Source organism: Lepisma saccharinum, chromosome 13, assembly GCF_977018435.1.
Source record: "Lepisma saccharinum chromosome 13, izLepSacc3.1, whole genome shotgun sequence".
Taxonomy (NCBI): domain Eukaryota; kingdom Metazoa; phylum Arthropoda; class Insecta; order Zygentoma; family Lepismatidae; genus Lepisma; species Lepisma saccharinum.
The window spans coordinates 62,463,834-62,486,681 of NC_139241.1; the positions used below are offsets into that span (position 1 = coordinate 62,463,834).

Here is a 22,848-nt window from a genome sequence, read left to right on the forward strand (position 1 = left end):
TTTTTTCAGTGTATTTGTGCTAATATAACGAAACCAAACTTGTAGGTATTTCTCGTCTGACGTCAGAACACTACGTTGCATCATATTCTATCGTTGCATAATCAGTCATCGGTTAGTTCGTATGAACTTTCCAGCCTGATCATTGCCAGTGCGTAGTTAGAGATCGGTTAGTTCATTGAACTCTCCAGCTTAATTATTGCCTATTTTTGTGGCAGTAGGAAAAAATTTATATATCCATATCTACTACGTTGCATAAGTGTTGTGAAACAAGGGAAACCCTGTGTCGAGTCTCATTTATCGCACGACACTTGAGCAATTATGTGTTCTGAAGTCACGGGAGAAAGCTTTTTAATTTTAGGCTAGATGCCTACGTTGTCATGTTCGGCTAGCTATGCTTAGTTCTCTTAGCCTAAATAATAATTTTTCATTGTATTTATGCTAATTGAACCTAACCTAACTTCGTGTACCTCGTCTGACGTCAGAACACAAGGTAGCATGATTGTTGTGCGGAGAGGAAGACCTGTCTTCAGAGAATTTCGTATGTCATTTGGTTTCCATAAGCTTGACGTTGGACCGAGTTAATTTCACCGAAATTAGAAGTTTCTTTCCAGTTTAAATTGCTAATAAAAATCTGTTTCATAAATCTTTCACATAATGCACGATGTCATAGGTTTTCGGAAATTACATTCTTGCGAAGGTAAGATTTAATATATTAGAGCGGAACGGCAAGTTATGATGGGTTCACAATAAGCAACAAGAACACTACGGTTTAGGTTTTTTGGTACTATTATAGTCTGGGGGTGACACCTATAAATCATATATTTCGAACTTTTTTACATTTCTAACGTACTATTTTGATTAAAATTTCGGTAACCACCATACGTCTCTAATTCCCTTATTTTCGTATTTTTCACATTGATACTTACATATTCTGCATTCGTAAGGATTCTTCTATTTCGCGTTTCGTTTTTTGCACGCAAATAATCTCAATTTTCGAAATATCGAGTATTTTTATTTTGTTCGCTTTCGCTTGCGTTACACGCGATATGGTGGAGAAATCTTGACTAGCGTAGTCCATGATCACTGGTTATGCAGTGTTGCAATCTTCTTCATAGAAAAATACCTACTTTCGTGTTACTGATTTTGTATTTTATTCCAGGTTCGAAAACTCCACGAACCATGCACGGATAGACCCACAAACCATTCATAAATATTAGCCCCACGAACCATGCACGGCAAGGTTAGGTTAGGTTCTGTTAGGTTAGGAAACATAGTTTAATTTGTTTTTCAAAATTAATTTTTTTTTCGGGTTCGAAAACCCCACGAACCATTCATAAATAGCCCCACAAACCATTCACGGATAGCCCCACAAACCATTCATAAAAGGCCCCACGAACCATTCATAAATAGCCCCACGAACCATGCACGGCAAGGTTAGGTTAGGTTCTGTTAGGTTAGGAAACATAGTGAAATTTGTTTTTCAAAATTAATTTTTTTTTTCGGGTTCGAAAACCCCACGAACCATTCATAAATAGCCCCACAAACCATTCACAGATAGCCCCACGAACCGTTCACAAATAGCCCCACGAACCATTCACGGATAGCCCCACGAACCATTCACGGATAGCCCCACAAACCATTCATAAATAGCCCCACGAACCATTCATAAATAGCTCCACGAACCATTCATAAATAGCCTTAGAGATACTGGGCGAAAAGGGGGGGGGGGTTATAACCCCCATCAACCTCACGTTGAGCACGGTACTGATCCTGTGCACGTCATGTTGTCGCAAGTTCGTAATCAGAAATGATGAACAGTAACTCACGTTTATTTACGTTCTAGAACTGTAACACAGTTACAAAACTGCGCATTTGGAAACACTGACCGGTTGTTACGTCATGAAACGCTCGCAAATATTTGGTTCACGTAGTAGACACACATCAAGGGAACAGCTTTCGTGCATCGGAGTGACATTAATGTCGAAAATTACATGATTTATCGGCAAAAAAATTTCAACGAGGTGAAAACAAAATTCCAAGACCTTCGTAAAGTATAAATAAACCCATTTCGGTAAGTACTTTCTCCTGTAAAATTGAAGAAATACGTTTTGGGGATACGAAAATTTTACCCTATTTTGGAATGCGGAACATTTCCTAAGGTGAAATAATGTATTTCTAACTAAGATAATGTCTGTTTCTTACATTTACGAGTACTTACTGTTATTTGTTATTTCGATTGTGTAACACATTTTGGCGGTGATAGCGTACTGGTTCAGTGCGCGTTGTGCGAGTGTTTTGTCGATTTATGCAGTGCTGCAACCTCGTTCACCGGAAAATACCTACTTTCGTGCCTGGATTTGAAATTATGCTAATACGTCGCAAACCATTGACGTTAGCCCCAAAAACCATCCACGTTAGCCCCAGAAACAATTTTCCGTAAGGTTATGTTAGGTTAGGCAAGCATAGTTAAAAAAAAAAAAAAAAATACTCGAAACGTCATGTTCTAGTGAAAACACTGTGAGTTTGAAACACTGACTATGGGGTTACGTCATCTTAACACACGGAACATTGTGCTCTCATGCAGAAAGCATATGGCGGTAGCAGAAACAGTGTGTCGGACAGAGATTTTCGCAGAAAACAACATGTATTCGCATTAAAATGGATAAAATCTACATTCACGAACTTTCATAACGCTACAGAAAATGGTTTCCGTAAGTATTTTCTCCTGTAAATTTGAAGAAATCCGTCACCCCTATACTATAATGTTACCGAAAAATGAAATGTGTTGTGTTTGCATGGTATTTATTATTATTATACACTGTCCCCTCTCCAATAATTTAATGTGAACGCATATGTTTCTTTCGCAACCAGGGACGTAGCTAGGTTGATCATTTGGGGGGGGGGTCCCAAATGGCAGAAATATATCTATGAAACAATTAAGAAATTTAACAACAAACAACATTATGTATGTATATATACATTCATTCATTCATTGTTTTCTGCCTAATTGGCAGGTTTTTCACTGCAATCTCCAGCTTTCCCTATTCTCTGTCTTATGCTTCGTAATAGCATATGACCCAGTTAATTTAATATCATCCATAAGCTGATATCTCTTTCTTCCACGGACTTTTCCTCCTTCAACCATTCCCTCCAAGGCATCCCTTAGCAGGCAGTTCCTTCTTAGACAGTGTCCTAACCAGTTTCTTTTCCTCTTCTTGATGGTCTCCAGTATAGATCTTTTTCACCAACTCTTTTTAGTACGACTTCGTTTCTTACCTTGTCTGTCCATTTTACATGCTCCATTTTTCACCATGTACACATTTCAAAAGCTTTGAGTCGTTTCTCTTCATTTCTTCTCAACGTCCAGGTTTCTGCACCATATAGTGCTACACTCCACACAAAACATTTCACTAATCTCTTCCTTAGACCTATGTCCATGGGTCCACAAAAAACATTTTTTCTTCCATTGAAAGCTTCCTTTGCTATTGCGATTCTCATTTTCACTTCTTGGTTGCAGCTCATGTCACTGCTTATAGTGCATCCGAGGTACTTGAAGCTATCCACTTGCTGGATTCTTTCACTGTTTGCTCTCACATTAATATTCCTTGGTTTCCGTCCTATGACCATTGCCTTTGTCTTGTTTACATTAATCTTCATCCCATACTGCTCACAGCTGCTGTTTAACTCTTCTAACATACTATTTATGCTTCTTTCATCCTCAGCGAATAATGCCATGTCATCAGCAAATCTTATGCAGTTTATTCTTCTTCCTCCCAATTTGACACCTCCTGTGCCCTGGAAACAATTTTTCACTATATATTCTAAATAGATATTAAACAAAGTAAGATAGGCAACATCCTTGTCGTACTCCTCTTCCAATTTCACAGCCTCTTGTCATTTCGTATCCTTTTCTCACTTTAACTCGTTAATTCATGTATAAGTTGCTTAGAAGTCTTCTCTCTTTCCAATCTATACCAATTTTCATCAGAATTTCTAAAAGTTTAACCCAATTCACTCTATCAAAGGTTTTCTCCAGGTCTACAAATACTACAAACACCTCCTTTCCTTTCTCTAAATATCTTTCCCTAATGGTCCTCAGTAAACCAATTGCATCCTTTGTACCTCTTCCTTTCCTGAAACCAAACTGTTCTTCCTCTAACTCGCCACTGACCTTTGAGTATAGGCGTCTGTTCAGAATTCTTAGAAGAATTTTTGCCGAGTGAGATATCAAGCTGATTGTCCTGTACTCAGAACATTTTCTGGCATTGCTTTTCTCATAGATTTCATTTCATAAGTGCAGTATTTCTCTTTTTCCATCTCCCAGGCATTTGATAAGTTCAACAGCAATTTCATCAGTGCCCGTTGCTTTCCCATTCCTCATTTCTTTGAGTGCTTGCTCAAATTCTTCATTCAGGATATAGTATCCTTTCTCATCATCAGGCACGTCGTCTTCATTTTCTACATTCAGACTGTCTGGGCGATTCTCTTTCTCATAGAGCTCTTTAACGTACTTTCCCCACACATTCGATATTCCTTTTTTGTCTGTGATTTCACATCCTCCCTCGTCTTCTATCATCCACATTGTTTTCCATTTCTTCATTTGGAAGTCCAAGCAATTTACTTCACGATACATCAAGTCGTACCTTCCTCTTTTTTCCAGTTCTTCAATTTCTTCACATTTTTGTTTCATCCATTGTTCTTTTGCCCTGTCAGTTTCTCTTCTTAGCTGGTTATTCAGTATCATGTAATTATTTCTTCCCTCTTCTGTATTTACGTTCTTCGATTTTCTCCGTTCCTCCATTTTTTCCAGCATACTTTCAGTAATCTATGGTTTCTTTGCACTTTTCCTTTCCCTGTAGACTATTGTTTCTCCACTGCCTTCTATAAGCAGCTTTTTATTCCATCCCACATCTCATCCTTATTGTTACAACTAGCTTTAAACTTATTATAGTTTCCTTGGAAATGTTCTGCAAATTTTTGTCTTTCGTCTTCTTCCCTTAGCTTCTCTAAGTGGGGTTTCTTGCTCATCTGATTTTGTGTTATCTTCTTCAATCTAAGATTGATTTCTCATATTAGCAAGGTGTGGTCTGAATTAATGTCAGCTCCTGGCAATGTCTTCGTATTTTTCAACCAATTTCGAAATCTTTCTTGTACCAGTATGTAATCTATCTGGTATCTTTTGCAATCTCTTGAACATATCCAGGTGTATCTCCTTCTCTTATGTTGCTGGAACAGTGTGTTTCCAACAATTAGGGAGTTTCTTTTACAGAAATTTACCAGGCTTTCCCCTCTCTCATTTCTCTCACCTAATCCATATCTTCCTACTGTACTTCCATCCTGCCTTTCTCCTGCTACAGCATTCCAATCACCCATTATGTCGGGGAGCGAGCCCCGTTCCGATTTGTATCCAAAAACTTTCGGTGGTTGGTTAGGTGAATTTGCAAAGGACACTCACCTTATGTAAACTACATGTTTAATGACACACACATATGTTTACATACATTACACATTGTCACACAGATGACAAAAGATAAAACTGTAGACACAAAACGACGTCCTGCATCCATACTTGCTGCGCACTCGAAGACAAGTGTTGCCAACACCTATTTGGCAAATATAAAGAAAAATGTCTTGGCCACCATGTTGGATCCAAGTACATTCTGGGGGCAACATACCGCCCACCTTGAAATATATAATTTAAAAAAAAAAAAAATTGTACACTGCAAACAAAAAATATGAAAAACAATTTTACACATATTGTACACTAGAACTATTTGAAATTATTGAATGCAAATGTTCAATTTTTCAATTTTCACAATCATTATTCAGTGGCAAAAGACATAACTTTACAATTGGTCTTTTGTAATTGCCGGTACTGGTTTTCACTGTAGCTGTCCTTACGAGTCCATCAGTACCTGGATGAACCTTCCAAGTTTCCATTGCTGTGGAGGAAGCTGATCATCTCTGATGAGAACCAAATCACCAACTTGAAGATTTTTCTGTTGTGTTCTCCACTTCGAACATTGTTGCAGCTGGGTGAGATAGTCTCGAGACCAACGTTTCCAGAAATGTTGCATCAAATTTTGTGTAAGTTGCCACCGTGAAAGTCTGTTAATCTATGCTTCTTGGGCAGCAAAATAGGATGTTTGGCACTGTATGGAATGTTACTTTGTTTCAATCTGCCGCCCACCCTGAGAACACCTAGTTCATCAAAAAATGGATTTAAACTATGAAAGATACTCCCTGAAGATAAGAGTAAACAATTGTTAAGAGCATTAATTTCACTGGCAAATTCACTCTGTTGCACAATTTTCACTAACACCAGAAGTGTGTCCCACAACTCTTTAGTGCTCAATGGACCATGCAGTTTGTTAGTTTTGTTGCGGGCATTGAAAATGAAACGTTTACACCAGGCCACTACATGTTGCAGTTCATTTAGAGAAGAATACCTCTCAAATAATGGGTTGTCTTGTGTTGACACAAGGCTTACAACAGACTGCTTCTGTTCTACACTCACTTCACTACATTCTTGTATGTCACACTTGTTTTCAAGCAATTGTAGCTCATGTAAAAATGGAGGCCCTTGCCACCATAAATAATGTGTCACTAAGCTGGAAGGGGGAATCCCACGACTTGCACAGTCGGCAGGATTGTCTTTACTGCTGACATGACACCACTTTATATCACCTTCCTCTTGTATTTTAGAGACCCGATTCGCCACAAAAGTTTTCCAACGACTAGGACATGAAGCTATCCAAGCTAAAACTATTTTGGAGTCCGAATAGGAGGTAACAGTTGTGAAGTTGACTGGCAATGCTTTTCGCACATAAGTAATGAGGCGAACCAACAATAATGCAGCACAAAGTTCCAGTCGTGGAAGTGTTATCTTTTTCAGAGGAGCCACTCTTGTTTTTGAGGCAACAAGTTTAACCTGTACTTGTTCATAAGCACACACACACACCTAAGGTAAACAACCGCTGCATAGGCTGCTTCATATGCATCACAAAACCCGACTAAATGAAGCTCGATACAGTCTTTTGGAATGATGCAACGTTCAATTCTAATAGTTTGCAAATTTGGTAAATCACTGTAGTAACTAACCCACTCATCAATTACATTAGTTGGAAGTTCATCATCCCAGTCAAGTTCTAATTTCCACAGTTCTTGTATCAATAATTTGGCTTTCACTGTGGTAGGTGATAGCCAGCCCAAAGGATCAAACAACTTAGATATCTCTGAGAGGAGAAGTCGCTTGGTCAACACAGAATGCACAATTGGACTCACTACATTGAAGGAGAAATGATCCAAGGACGGACACCGCTGAATCCCCAATGTTTTCTTACAGTCACTGTAATTAAATTGAAACGGCATGTTTCTTTCAAGCAATTCGCTCGGAATACTGTCTAACACCTTAGGATCATTAGATGACCATTTGCGAAGTTCAAAACCACCTTTAAGCAGGAGTTGGGTTAGTTGATGGTACAGTTCTATAGCACCCTCCGTAGAATCACTCCCACTTAAGAAATCGTCTATGTACACATGATTAAGTAACACATTTGAAGCAAGGGGGAAATTTGCACCTTCATCTTCACGTAATTGTTGCAGACACCTCGTAGCTAAGTATGGTGCACAAGCAGTACCATAAGTGACAGTCAATAATCTGAAGTCTTGAAATGGTTCACTAGGATCCTCTCTCCACACAATTCTCTGAGAGTCTGTATCCTTTCGATTAATTTTCACTTGTCTATATATTTTTGAGATGTCAGAAGTTAGGGCTACTTAATGTATTCTGAATTGTAATATCACACTAATGATATCACTTTGTAACTTAGGGCCAATCATTAAAGTGTCATTACGAGAAACACCTGTAGACGTTTTACAACTGCCATCAAAAAGTACACGAATAGGTGAAGTCGTACTGTGTTAAATACAGGATGATGAGGATAATACTAGCTTTCACTAGGCACCTTATGTATTTCTTCAGGGGGGATATGAGTTCCATATGTCCAAGTTCTCTATACTCAGTCATGAAAGCATTATACTGTTTACGAAGTTCAGGGGAGTGAGAAAGTCTGCGTTCTTGACTTTTAAGTCTCTTAACTGCTGTTTCTCTTGAAAACCCTAACACCACATCATCGTTCTTAAATGGTAAGCTAACTACATATCGACCATTCTCTCGTTGGTGAGTTGCTATGAAATGTGCTTCACACTTTTTCTCTTCTGACGTTAAATGATTAAGGGTTGGTAATATTTCAAGTTCCCAGAAATTACGTACGTTAGTATTCAAATCACATGACACATGGAAAGATGAGACTGAGTTGGTATTTGCATTACCAACACTACCATCAATTTGCCCTGATAACACCCAACCGAAGACTGTTTCTAATGCTGATGGAGTACCAGGAGGTCCCACGCAGCGTCCACTTCCCAACAATAAAGGAAAAATATCACAGCCCAGTAAAATATCTACAGGAGCACTCACGTTAAATGTAGGATCAGCTAAGGGTAAGCCCTGTATGTGTGACCGAGTGCACGCCCCTGGTGCTTGCACCCTTGGCAAATTACCTGTGATTTTCTTCACTACCACAGCCCTTACACTGTACAGTTGTGTCTTGCACTTTGACAGAAATTGAACATTAGCTATAGCATTGACTGTGTAAACACCCCTTTCAGTTGTGCCAGAAACATTTATGTTTGTGCCTTGCTTAGGTAACTGCAACCTTCGTAAACATGTCTCAGACACAAAGGACACTTCCGACGCCGAGTCTAAGAGCACACGACAAGGCTGAAAGTAACCCTGTTTGTTTTTAACATTAACAATAGAAGTACATAACAATACTTGTGGTACACCAGAGGATTTAAGTAACTTGTTTTCTGCAACATGAGATGACACTTGGGGGAGAGGAACTGGTCGACTGCCCATTCTTGTTAGCCTTGTCAAAATGAATTAAAGTATGGTGATATTTTCCACAGAGGTGACACCCGTTTGATGTACATACTCTTAATTTGTGCTGTTGAAAACAATTAAAGCAAAGCACCTTCTCTTTCACAAAACTGTGCCTTTGTTGCACGGACATTTGAAGAAACTCTTCACACTTGTGTAGTTTGTGTTGCTTGGTGCAGCATTTCGGGCAGAAGGAAACAGCTGATGTTACAAAGGAAGAGGTTGAAGGCTTACTATGACTCACCACCTTCCGCCGATTGTTGTTTTCACTTGCCATTGACGACAATGCACGCGCACACTGATCTAGGAACTGGGTCAACTCGGAAAAACTAGGCACTTCTTGCGACGTGAGAGAGAGTTCCCATTGTTTTCTTGACTCAGAATAGAGTTTTTTTGTTGTATGATAAACAAGAATCGTGTCCCAAGATTCAACAGGTACACCGAGCACCTTTAAAACACGAATGCACTCATTTGTAGTGTCGATAAGACGACGTAAATTTGTGTGCGTGTTCTTATTCACTTGCGGCTGATTCACCAGTCGCTGGACAGTGTTGCTAACTAATTCCCTCTTGTTAGAATAGAGGTTGTTGAGCAACTCCCACGCGTGTTGATAGTTTTCATCTGTCACTGCTAACAATTGTATAAGCAAGGCAGCCTCGCCCTTGAGAGAAGCCTTCAAATACTGAAGTTTTTGTGCACCACTTAAGTTCGCGTTTTTGTCGACACTTGCACTAAACAAATCATGAAAACTTAGCCAGTCCTCCAGCGATCCACTGAAGGAAGGAATTTCCAATCTCGGTAGTTTAGCTTCACCTACTTGTTGCTGGGGTGGGCTGTCACGTGATGATGACGTCACTGATGTAAGACTTCCTGATGCCGTTAATTGTACTGACCGATGCTTGTAGACAATGTGATCAAGTCTGTCTTCTTCCACACCTAATTCACCTTCATACCTTTCGAAGTCACTAGCATCCCTTGCAGGAAGATCAATTAATAGTTGTTAGCAGTCACTTGGTAGTTGCGTCGCTTTATCACCACACAAAGACATCGTGGCATTGCCTAAAGTCCCGGAATTGACATGATTCTCGAGACGTGTAATCTTACGTTTTAGCACTGTCTTTGCTGCGAGAATTCGCTCCATTTTGGCACGTTCACGAACTGCGAACCGACCGAAATTTGGCAAACCGGATTGCACTACACGCTGGTAACGAAAGATGCTTGTTTAGGCCAGCACCACGCCTTGATGACGTCAGTTTCTTTGTTCGCGTCTCGCGGGCGAGGAACTAACGAACGAAAAATACGAAAAGTGTGATAAGAAGTTCTGTGTCGAGACTGTCTTTATCACACAAATGCACGCTCACAGTCACAGTTCACAATTATGCATGTAGAAAAGCACCAAGTCACTAGAATCACTTTCACAGAATGTCACAAATCCGGCTATGGAGGACCATGTCGGGGAGCGAGCCCCGTTCCGATTTGCATCCAAAAACTTTCGGTGGTTCGGTAGGTGAATTTGCAAAGGGCACTCACCTTATGTAAACTACATGTTTAATGACACACACATATGTTTACATACATTACACATTCCCTGTCACACAGATGACAAGATATAAAACTGTAGACACAAAACGAAGTCCTGCATCCATACTTGCTGCACACTCGAAGACAAGTGTTGCTAACACCTATTTGGCTAATATAAAGAAAAATATCTTGGCCGCCATGTTGGATCCAAGTACATTGTGGGGGCAACATACCGCCCACCTTGAAATATATAATTTCAAAAAATAAAATAAAAATAATCTTGAACTCATCACTCACTATTTCACCATTTTGTTCCCACCTCACTTCTGATATTCCCATAACATCTACTTTGTTTCTTCTCATTTCTGCCTTTAAGTTTTCTAGCTTTCCAGTCTGTAACAGGGTTCTGACATTCCACATTCCAATCCTTAATCTTACCTTCTGTTTGCTTCTCTTTTCCCCACCATATACATACATATATATTTATGTGAGAGAGAGAGAGAGAAGAAGAGACGGACATTGTCAAATTAAAATCAACTCTCATATACACACGCATGCTACTCACCAGCGTACGCACTCGCAGGGTGTTTTTCTGGGAGTGAGAATTGTAAGAGTGGATAATACACTTTAGGGGCTTAAAATTGTACTAAAAAAAATATCCATCGTGGCTAATTTTAATGGGAGTTTCATTGATTGAGTTGGCGTTTTAAGTCCATTTTATGCACAGTAAGGGGACTGGACCTACAGTTAGAATTAGAATCCGAACCACTATGTGCCTCCGCCGGGTATCAAAGCCGGGAACCCTGGATTACAACAGCGACGCTACCTCTTTTTTTTGTAATGGAACACCCCTATGCGGAGTATTACAATTATTTTCACATTTTCCTCAACTTTTTACATTTCTCGGTTTTTCTCAATTTTCAGTTTTTCTCATTTGGACAAACACAAATACCCATGTCTTATCCAGGACTTGAACCCAGAACCCCTGGCATCGCAGCTGCTGTGCTAACCACACTGGCATGGAGGTCGACATCACTGAGCCATCGGAGAGGCCAGTAATGTGGGGTTTGCTTTCTTGATTGATTTGATTTATTTTACTTTGCTTTTCTGCCACTTTCTGCTAGGTAATTGCGAAGATCAGAATGAGTGATGATAGGATGAAATTGATGAATGAACACTCACAAACATCCATGCCCAGGCCAGGATTCGAACCCGGTACCCCTGCCGTCGTAGTGCGATGTGCTTACCATTTCACCATGGGGGCCGGCTCTCTGTATTATCATTGGGACAAACATAAACATCCACGTCCGAACCAGGTTTCGAACCCTGGACCCCTGGCATTGCAGTATGCTGTGCTAACCACTCCACCACGTAGGTTGACTAAACCACCACAGCTATCAAGTATTAGTATAGTATTGCAGTGTGCAACCCTGGGAAATAATCATAGATATATATTGAATATTACGCCATCCAGCAAGAGTAGAATGAAACTGTTGTCACATTTTTCATTTGTCCCACACTGTGTCTGTGAGGTCATGCTTTGGGTTCCAGCTATGGGACGTGTGCAGGTTTGAGTCTCCTTGGGGAAATGTAACAGATTTTCTCTTGAGATTTCGGCCTGCGTATGAGACTGGTAAACACTCACCATCATGATTAAATTGGGGAGCTACGAATGAGTAGCATAACCAGGTTATGAAAACCTACAACGACGACTGGGGGTTCGTCGTGCTGACCACATGTCACCTCATAAGAGTAGGATTGGGTGGGAGTGCAGCCGGCAGTCAGTATGTAGGCCTGGGCCCTAAATAGTCTTGCGGCACAGGTTTTGTATGTTTTTAGTTTAATCATTTCAAGGTGTGAGACCTTGATTGTCCATTCTTAACAATGTTAACAGAAAATATTAAATAGTTTTTGATTCAGTGAACTAAAACAATACAAATTGAATGTTCCAATATATTACTATCAGGGAAAAATGTATTTCATTTTTAAAATATACCGGTATTGGACAAAATAATGGAAACACCTGTGGAAGTCAGAACATCATGTATTAATATGCCCATGGATACCCATTTGATGCAGTTCCCGCCTCACTGTTTTGCATGACGCTGGTGTTTAGGTTCTGATTAAGTTCTGAAGTCACTTTGGCAGCCGTTGTTTCCTTTGTATGACGTCACAATATGCTTCAAGGCCCAGCAGTCCCTCTCCTGCAGATTCGTCTTTCGACCACTATTGTGCTTAGCAGACCCTGTTTTACTGTGCACTGTGTATGCAGTCATGACTTTCGAGACCGTGCCTTGTGTTTCACCGCATAATGTCGCTGTTTTGCTCACAGATGCTCCAGCGACACAGGTACCAACAATTCGACCTCTTTCAAACTACGTCAGATCGGACATACTGGTCACTCACCACACGTGCATAAAGTCCACTACCACACTGCCTCACTCTACTGGCAGTGCACAGTCCATACTACCTGCAACAAACAAGAGAAGGTTGATTTTCGCCGTGCTCAGTGTTACCAGGCACATTGAAAATATGTTCAGACTTCCACAGGTGTTTCCATTATTTTGTCCAATACCTGTATATATTTATAAACATAACCTGAAAAACCCTACCTGGGTTTTATCTGAAAAAACCCTAAAAACCCACCCAGGTTGGGTTTTTAAAAAAAAAATGCAAAATGCCAACCCTTTCCCTAATCGCTGCCACTGACTACTACATATAATAAACAATTCCATTGAACAGGGTATTTTCCCAGACAGGCTAAAAGTAGTAGTTGTTAAACCATTACTGAAGAAAAATTACCCAAAAGATTTATCAAATTAGAAGCCCATTTCACAACTCAGTCTTCTAAAAAAAATATTGAGCATTCAATAATGATGGTAAAAAAAAGTAAAGTGCTCCCCTGTGCTTCAAAACTTCAAAAAACTTGGTATCCATGGACTACCACAAAAGTGGTTTCAATCTTACCTTACCAATAGAAAGCAAATTGAAGCAATCCCTCACACCACAGCAAAAGGATACTTAACACATCAACACTCTGCCTCAAAAGTGTAACCTGTTGTGTGCCTCAGGGAAGTATTCTTGGCTCTTTTGTTTCTTATGTACTTAAATGATTTGCCAAATGTTATACCTGAGGCAAATACAATATTATATGCTGATGATACAAATATTATAATTGCAGACACTCCCAAAGATGCTCTACAGTCTAAGGCTAAAAATGTATTAAACAAATTAGATGACTGGTTTTTAAATAATAATCTACTCCTCAGCAGTAAAAAAAAAAATACATTAGGTTTTCTACAATCCAAACTAGAAACCAAATAAGCCTCAATTTAATATCTGGGAATACACAACTAGGGCCTTAAAAGAATGTCAAATTTCTGGGTATCCTACTGGATGAACACCTGAGCTATGCAGACCACATAACCATGCTACGATCAATATTAAGTAGTGTGTGCTATGCCCTTTGTGAAATGGTAGACATCTCAAGCACCCAAACTGCCTTTGCCTTTATATGCCAAACTTGGATGCTTTACTAAGATACGGCGTAAATTAAAATTAGTGGTAAACGTTGATGAATTACCAATTTGATTGTTTATTGTGTTGCAATAAGAAGACTGACGGATAATTTTATTCTTCCCACTAGATTAATAACTGCAGGCAATTTACACTAAGTTTATGACAACCGATGTGTAAAGATATGAGATTAGGCTTTTTCCTATCGTAGCCATCTGCTGGGAAATAAAGTAACTCCAGCATTTCAACATGTGAAGTTGCCTGGGACATTCTGGCTGAACCAGTACGCTCCTGTGTATTATCCTAGACATCCTCGATCATCTTCCATATATTGGCAAATAATAATAAACACTGAGTCATGGAGTTATTTGTAGTGACTGTTAACTCTTATAATACAGCTCTATGTACTGCCAGAAAAGAAAATGGAAAATAAGAGCGAATCTTTGAATTCAGTGACCTCCTCAAAGAATTCCCAGTTTGAATTGTGTTATTGTTGAGCCATATCTGTTTCAAATATTGATTTTTTAATTCATTTAAATTGATTGAATTTCTGGATTATACAACATTTCAGGAACACACAGGGAACATTGCGAAGCCCCTACACCAATCTGGGCTTGTCATGCGCAACTCAATTCTTTTTTGTTTGAGTTGTGGTCCACCTTATGCACAGATAATTGAGACAGGACCTACAGTTAAAGTGGGATCCAAACGACCATGTGTCTCTGCTGGGGCAGCTCACTTCTGATTGATATATTATGAGAGACAGTGGCATCGCGTGCAGTTCACATATGGGTGTTCACAATACACTCTTTGTACTGAATGCAACCTTGTAACTTCATCTTCAATTGAAAAAGCGAGAATAACAATTCAACAATCCCCCCCCCCAAAATCATGCTATATTTGAAGTAATACAAGTTGTATTTATACAATTTACACCATTTTAATTATGTCATTTATAATTAATAATGGCTAGTCCAAACTAATTAGCACAACATGCAATCTCAGATATGTACAATGCAAGACTACCATATTTCGCAATCTACTGTTTTATTACACATACCATATGTTAACCAATGAGGCCTCCCCGATGGCGCAGTGGTAGCGTCGTCGCCTTGTAAGCTAGGAATCCCAGGTTCGATTCCCATTGGAGGCACATAGTGGTTCGTATCCCACTTTAAACTGTAGGTCCAGTCCCGATTAGCCTTACCGTGCATAAAGTATTGCATTGAAACATCAAATCAATCCAAATCAATCAATTCAGTATTGAAAGCACGTGTGTCGTTATCGGGACAGAGGGGAGGATGCGTCCTCCCATATGTAAGATATTTGGGTATTATACAGAATTATACACAATAACTCGGTTGCGATGCTTAGATTGAAGTATCAATGTGACATTGCTCATATTTCTTCCTTCCTTCATGTTTCATATTTTTCCTCCTAGCGTAATTTTCCCAGGGTTCAGAGAGGTTGATTTTTGACCATTTAAAGCAGGGGTTACCAAACTTTTTCACTTCACAACACCCTTGGTGTTTCAAGATTTTTTTCTGCGGCGCCCAAGTCAGAATATAGACGCATATTACACTTGCAATGCTCAGTTACTTGTAAGGTAACAGCTATTTAGGCCATAGGGTGCCATAATGTTCTGAGTATACGTAGTTACTACGAAAATGCACGTTGAATTTATGTAAATGTAGTCGGCACTTTTCTTTGCAATTTAAGTAGGTGAGAGTTATTTTCTTGGCTTGAAAGATATCGATTACTAAAAAAGTTGCACAGTCTGAATGGCCCTTAGATGCACATGTGCAAATCATATAAATCTCGAAAGATATTATATAACTCCTGCAGACTAGTTTCTAAAGAAAAGTCCTCGTCACTGTTTCGTGAATTTTAGCACCCACTGAAATTCAAAATCCACGACTTCTCGCTAAAGTTTGCAACTACGAGGTGCATGTAAAAAAAGGGGCCGATAATTTTTTATGCGGGGTTGGCAACACTGATGAAGTTGAGCATGCGCAGTAGCATGCCCTAGTATTCTGTGCTTGCAGAGTTGGGTTGCGTACGTGCGAGTAGCAGAAAGGTGAAATGGCTGCCGTAATACAAAATCCCGCCAAATGTGAAGTGAGATCTGTCATACGATTTCTGAACGCCAAAGGACAGAATGCAGCTGACATCCATCGGGAATTGTGTGCCATTTATGGACCGACAGTGATGAGTGAAGGGAAGGTCAGGCAATGTCAAATGTCCATGACGATGAGCGTAGCAGAAGGCCTAGTGTTCAGACGGACGATCTGGTGGAACACGTTAACGAGAAAGTGCATTCCAATTGCCGGTTCACAATATCTGAACTCCCCAAAGAGTTTCCAGAAGTGTCTGCGAAAAGAGTGCATCGAATTGTGACTGATAACCAGGACGTGGATATCGTTACTGGGGAGTCGAAGCAGCAGTCAATGCAATGGCAGCTGTCCTTCTTTGCCCTTTGTGAGCGTCTGTCAGCATTTTTGGTACCCACCTCGCAGACAGTTTGTGATACTCCACCTGGTTCCAAGAATTCCACAAAAATCACACACCCTTTTGGTCCCAAAACACGGTTGCCATGATGGTCAGCTGGGTTCGGCTTGGGACTCACTCAGGGTGGCGACAGACCTGGAACACCGGGAAAGGTCAGGGAATTTGAGGTGTCAAAAAAAGTCAGGGAAATGTCAGGGAATTTCGTCTTCATTGACTTTGAACACTCTTTTGACGAAAATTGTTATAACTCGGGCACTATGGGAGCAATCTACTTCGGATAAAACATCAGTGCATGCAACGGTGTACAATTCAGAACACTGGACCGAGGAAGGGGGGCTTGGGGGGCACGTCCCCCCAATTGCAATGGAAAAACAAAAATCTGGAGTTTGCCCCCTCTTCTCCCGATATTTTGGCAAGAAAACGCGAACTTTAGTATTCTTTTCAAAGAATGGACATTTCCCAAGAGAATGAAACATGTTTTATGTTCTTGGGTGCCATACAAGTTGAATAATAAGCCAAAATGTGATTTTTTTTTTTAGGAAAAATAGGTAATTTGCATTTTTGGAGGAAAATTGTTATAACTCGGGCACTAACGGAGCAATCTACTTCGGATATGTTTAGTTTTTCAGATAAAACATCATAGCATGCAACCGTGTACAATTCAGAACACCAAATTGAGGAAGGGGGCTTGGGGGGCACGTCCCCCGAATTTCAATGGAAAAAACAAAAATCTGGAGTTTGCCCCCTCTTCTCCCAATATTTTGGTGAGAAGGCGCGAACTTTAGTATTCTTTTCAAAGAATGGACATTTCCCAAGAAAATGAAACATGTTTTATGTTCTTGGGTGCCATACAAGTTGAATAATAAGCCAAAATGTGATTATTTTTTTTACGAAAAATAGGTAATTTGCATTTTTGGAGGAAAATTGTTATAACTCGGGCACTAACGGAGCAATCTACTTCGGATATGTTTAGTTTTTCAGATAAAACATCATAGCATGCAACCGTGTACAATTCAGAACACCAAATTGAGGAAGGGGGCTTGGGGGGCACGTCCCCCGAATTTCAATGGAAAAAACAAAAATCTGGAGTTTGCCCCCTCTTCTCCCAATATTTTGGTGAGAAGGCGCGAACTTTAGTATTCTTTTCAAAGAATGGACATTTCCCAAGAAAATGAAACATGTTTTATGTTCTTGGGTGCCATACAAGTTGAATAATAAGCCAAAACGTGATTATTTTTTTTACGAAAAATAGGTAATTTGCATTTTTGGAGGAAAATTGTTATAACTCGGGCACTAACGGAGCAATCTACTTCGGATATGTTTAGTTTTTCAGATAAAACATCATAGCATGCAACCGTGTACAATTCAGAACACCAAACCGAGGAAGGGGGGTTTGGGGGCACGACCACCGAATTTCAATGAAAAAAAATAATAAAAATCTGGAGTTTACCTCCTCTTCTCCCGCTATTTTGGGGAGAAGGCGGAAACGTTAGCATTCTCTTCAAAGAATGGACATTTCTCAAGAGAATGAAACATGTTTTATGTTCTTGGGTGCCATACAAGTTGAATAATATGCCAAAATGTGATTTTTTTTTTTTTTACGAAATATAGCTAATTTGCATGTTTGGAGGAAAATTGTTATAACTCGGGTACTATGGGAGCAATCTACTTCGGATAAGTTTTGGTTTGTAGCTAAAACATCATAGCATGCAACCGTGTACAATTCAGAACACCAAACCGAGGAAGGGGGGTTTTGGGGCGTGACCACCGAATTTTAATGAAAAAAAAACAACATAAAAATCTGGAGTTTACCTTCTCTTCTCCCGCTATTTTGGGGAGAAGGCGCAAACGTTAGTATTCTCTTCAGAGAATGGACATTTCCAAAGAGATTGAAACATGTTTCATGTTCCGGGGTGCCATACAAGTTGAATAGTGAGCCAAAATGTGAAACTCTGTTCGGTTATGTGGCATGGATATGTTGCGGAGAGGGGGGAGGTTGGTCATCAACATGAATTTCCCAGGCTTGCTCCAGACCTGTGTCAGAGTTTCCACCCTAACATAAGAGTATGAAGGTCCAAAAAGCACATTCATTTTGTAATCAGCACCATGATACCATATGGTATCATCGGGCCAGTACGACCTTACTCTGATGATACCATATGGTTGGTATCATCGTTAGGAGTAAAGGTTAAGCCTCTAAATACAAGGGTTGATCAAATGAAAAGGTACAAAACGACACTGTCGGTGTAAATGAATACTTTATTAAAAGTATCCTCCATAGGCCTGAGCATATTGATCCCATTGATGAACGAGCCGAATGATTCCTTTTTCCCAGAATTTCTTTGGCCGTGGTGCGACCCAGTTCTTCACAGCGTCCTTGAGTTCATCGTCCGAGGTGAAGCGCTTTCCTTTGAGATGCTTTTTCAGGGGACCAAACACATGGAAGTCACAAGGGTATAAGTCCGGACTGTAGGGCAGATGGTTTAGCTGCTCCCACTTGAACCTGGCCAGTTCCGCTTGTGTGACCCTGGAGACGTGTGGATGTGCGTTATCATGGAGCAGAACCACACCCTCCATGAGCAGCCCCGGTCGTTCGTCTTCCCCGTAAACGTTCACCATCCGGCGATGAATATCGGCCGGTTTAACACCTTCCGCTGTCAGAAAACGGATAACGCCTTGCTGCTCCTCAACAGTCGAATTTGCCAATGTTAACGCCATCTTGTCCGAATACACACTGCCGCGTCACTTGGACGGCGCTCTGTATCGGAGCCTCTGCTCTCTCCTGCGCATGCGCGTTCCCCTGCATGCTCCGATGCCGCGTGGTGACTCCAATTGCACCCCTACATATCACGCTACGTTGTCCCATCGCGGCATCGGTATTATATAAACGATTCCGTTGTTACGACGTTTCGTACCTTTTCATTTGATGAACCCTTGTATTACGTGGAAAATGCATTGAATTATCATTTTTTCTTGTCCGTATGGAAGTAGTAAGGGGACTTGTCAACAGATGGAGGGGATAAGAGCGGGTGGTGCCGTCCGATAGTTGTCGGACGTCGTAGTAAGGCATTTTGTTGGGCAAACTGAAGGAACATGGAAACAAATATGTTCCATTCATACATACGATTTTTGTCGAATATCGCCACCCGACAAAGTATCTCACTACAACATGCGACAGAAATTGCATGGACTGCAACATCCAACAAAAATCGCATGTATAAACAAGAAGAGCTTTAGACTGCAAATATGCTGTTGGAATTTTATTACTCTTCTGGCTCACTTCACCTTATTGAATGTAGCAGTGCTTACGAAGGCTTTCTTTTATCATCCTGACATATTACTGGTTTCGCACAAGTTACATACGTTTACAATGATATTGTAATATTCCTAGATATCAAGAAGAATTCAACCAAACGGGATATATATTGAATACCATTACGAAAAAGTGAAACATAAATCTGCATTGGTGAACGTTATAAAAATTGGCAAGTGCATGCTCCTAACCTCAAATTTACTGCAACACTAGTTTTGCAATGAAATTAACGCCACTCTGTGTCCTGTCTGTTTAATCTCGTGAGAGATGGTCTTAAATCTCTCACTGAGTGAAGTTAATGTCCAATATTATGAAATAAAATACTTATAATAAATACATAAATATTTTAATATCATATTTACTCGAATCATTCAATCGTAACAGCAAATCACTTCCTTTAAGAATTGACTTTTCTCTGCCAGCCCTGCTAAATTTTCACTTTCCATCTACTGATTTATACGACGGGTGGCTAGAAAGTAATTTCCAATTAGTAGGTACATTGATTTTTCGCAAACGCCAAAACCGTGAAAAATGGTAATTGCTGCGAAATTATGTTTAGGAATGTGCAGTGATGTCTGGACACATTTTTCGCCCATTCGAAATATCAAAATAATGCGAATTTGGCAAAAAATGCAAATTATTGGCATTATTAGTGATTTTTTAAAAAGAAATGTCCTAAAACAATGAAAAATTCCATGAAATCCAACATCCTTGTCTTTTCTAGGCCATGTTTGTGTACATAGAACATGCAAGTTTTCCAACATTTTACTCAAGAGTAAACTATAGAGTTATACGTACATGGAATAATTCCGACAGCCACATTAAATAATTTATTTCCCATGATTTTTTCAACTTCTATCAAAACCATTTGCATCACAGAGCAAAGTGGCAGGGTTCTAATAGGAGATCGAGTGCATATCTACCGTCACACGGGAGCCACATCTTCGTATTTGTCGCACAAGATATGTTTGGAATTACCAAGCTAAGTGTGCACTATTGGCATTTGTCGAGCGAGTAATAATGGAGCTCAGTCATTAGGGCATCTGACTACTATGTGAGAGACAAGGGGTCGATCCCTGCGGGGGAGAACCCTGATGTTTTCACCTATTCAAACTGCTCCGGTGCCCACCCAGCATCATATGAAGCTGGTACCTTGAGGAAACTTTGCGGGATAAAGTGTGTGGTGCTGCATGTGTGTGTGTTGCTCTCCGACCACTAGTGCTGCGTATAGGCACCATTGGAGCTTTTTCAGGATGCCCCTCGTATATGAACTTTCAGAAGCTTTTATTATTACAGTGTTCCTGTTTTAATGTGTTGGTTAGCTAAAGCAGGTACCTATACAATGCAATTCTATAAATTCCTTGCCTTAAATTTCTAATACTTACATACCCTTTTCTTCAACATTAATGATATAACTGCATGTCGTCAGTTTCACAGTACTTCACTTGGATATACTGTACTGAAGCAGAAATCCCATTGATACTGTAAGGAAATATGACTCTTTTGTACAATTCTATTGTTTCACTTATCTTCAAAAGTTAAGTTGTTTGCTTTACAGAGAAGAGAGAAGTAGCTTTACTATGCATTGAAAAATGAGTCCGCACTCATAGTTTTTGCAAGTAGAGGGTTCCAAACCTCAGTGGAAATATCAACATATAATACTGAGAATGTATAAGGAGACTGATAAATTACAAATTGTATTTCTTAATCAATCACTCGTCACTCTTATCTCATTTAGTCGTAACTTTAAAAATAATCAAGTATTTTATTTTAAACTTACTGCGTATGACAAAATTCCATAATCCTTCCTTAGCTTGTGAATTATAATAATTTTCCAAATTCACTATTTTGCAGTTTGAATTCAAATCATAGAGAATAGAGAAATTAAGTCAATTTCATAGAAGATAATATTGGTACTTAGCAAAACCATATGAGGATCTGTATGAGTTTATTATTTCCATTTGCAAAAACATCGATTTAGTTTAGTTTGTAATTGTCAGGGAAAAATGTAAATTTTGTCCTGGAAAACCTGGAAAAGTCAGGGAATTTCATTTCATTTCTTTGTAGCCACCCTGTCACTTTTGTAGTGCACGTTTGTCTCACTCTTGTAGAGCATGTTTGTAGAGTTCTAAATCTCAGGGCGTAAAATAATAATGTACTCTAATGGCTGCCAGCAGATAGTTCCGAGCTGAGCACTGCCGATTGTGTAATACAATTTGCAAGAGACCTGTTTTAACTACAGGGCTGGGCATGGTCTCATTTTGAAGCTCATGAAGAGGGCTTTCATTTGATATACAACATGCTTGGTTTTTTATTACAATATTTTCTATATTTTAGATAAACTTTTATACAAAAAATTAGTCAAATCCATGACATCAAATTCCAAAATTTATTTATTTTGGTTGATTTGACCTGCAATTGCTCAGAATAGTGTAAGGAAAATGCTCTCATATGAAGGTGAGTTATTGAAATTGAAAATTTACAAAATTGCCCAAAAACAGCTCACTGCTGAAACTTTAAATACTTCGTTGATAAATATAATAACAAATTTATTTTCACAGACACAATTACAAACACTTTTACAAGACGAAGGCTTAGGGTAAAAACACGGTGAGGCACAGGGACCCTTGCTCATTGCACGTAGTCCGGTCAAGTCATAAAAATGTCAGGATATAATGAATGAACCTGCTGTCGGACAGGCACCTTGAACACCATCGCACAAGCTTGCAAACGACAACCCTGTCAAACTAAAAAGTTGGGAAAAAGGAGGGTGTCTTCCAAAAAAGGAAGAAGTGACCTCATCTAGAAAACACTTCAGTTGTGGTACCCTACACATTATTTTTTAAAGACAATTTTGGAATGTTTTAAATGGATTTTTATGTCCTAGGAGAGTTATTTTATTTAAGTGAGCTCCAGCTATCATTAGTTTAACATTTTGATGAGTGGTACAAACACATACACTGGCTCCTGCTATTATGCAACTTTTTGGTCTTAATTTTAAAAAAAACAAAAACTTAAGTCCACTTTATGCACATAAGGCTAATCA

At 39.5% G+C, this 22,848-nt stretch overlaps 1 long non-coding RNA gene across 1 annotated transcript in view; it reads left to right on the forward strand.

Moving 5' to 3' along the window:
• The first annotated feature begins 556 nt into the window (after positions 1-556).
• Positions 557-22,848, forward strand: part of LOC145997360 (uncharacterized) — a 28,045-nt gene continuing 5,753 nt past the window's right edge. The window contains exon 1 of the long non-coding RNA XR_014442892.1: positions 557-697. This is a non-coding gene — a long non-coding RNA (uncharacterized LOC145997360). The remainder of the gene's footprint in view (positions 698-22,848) is intronic.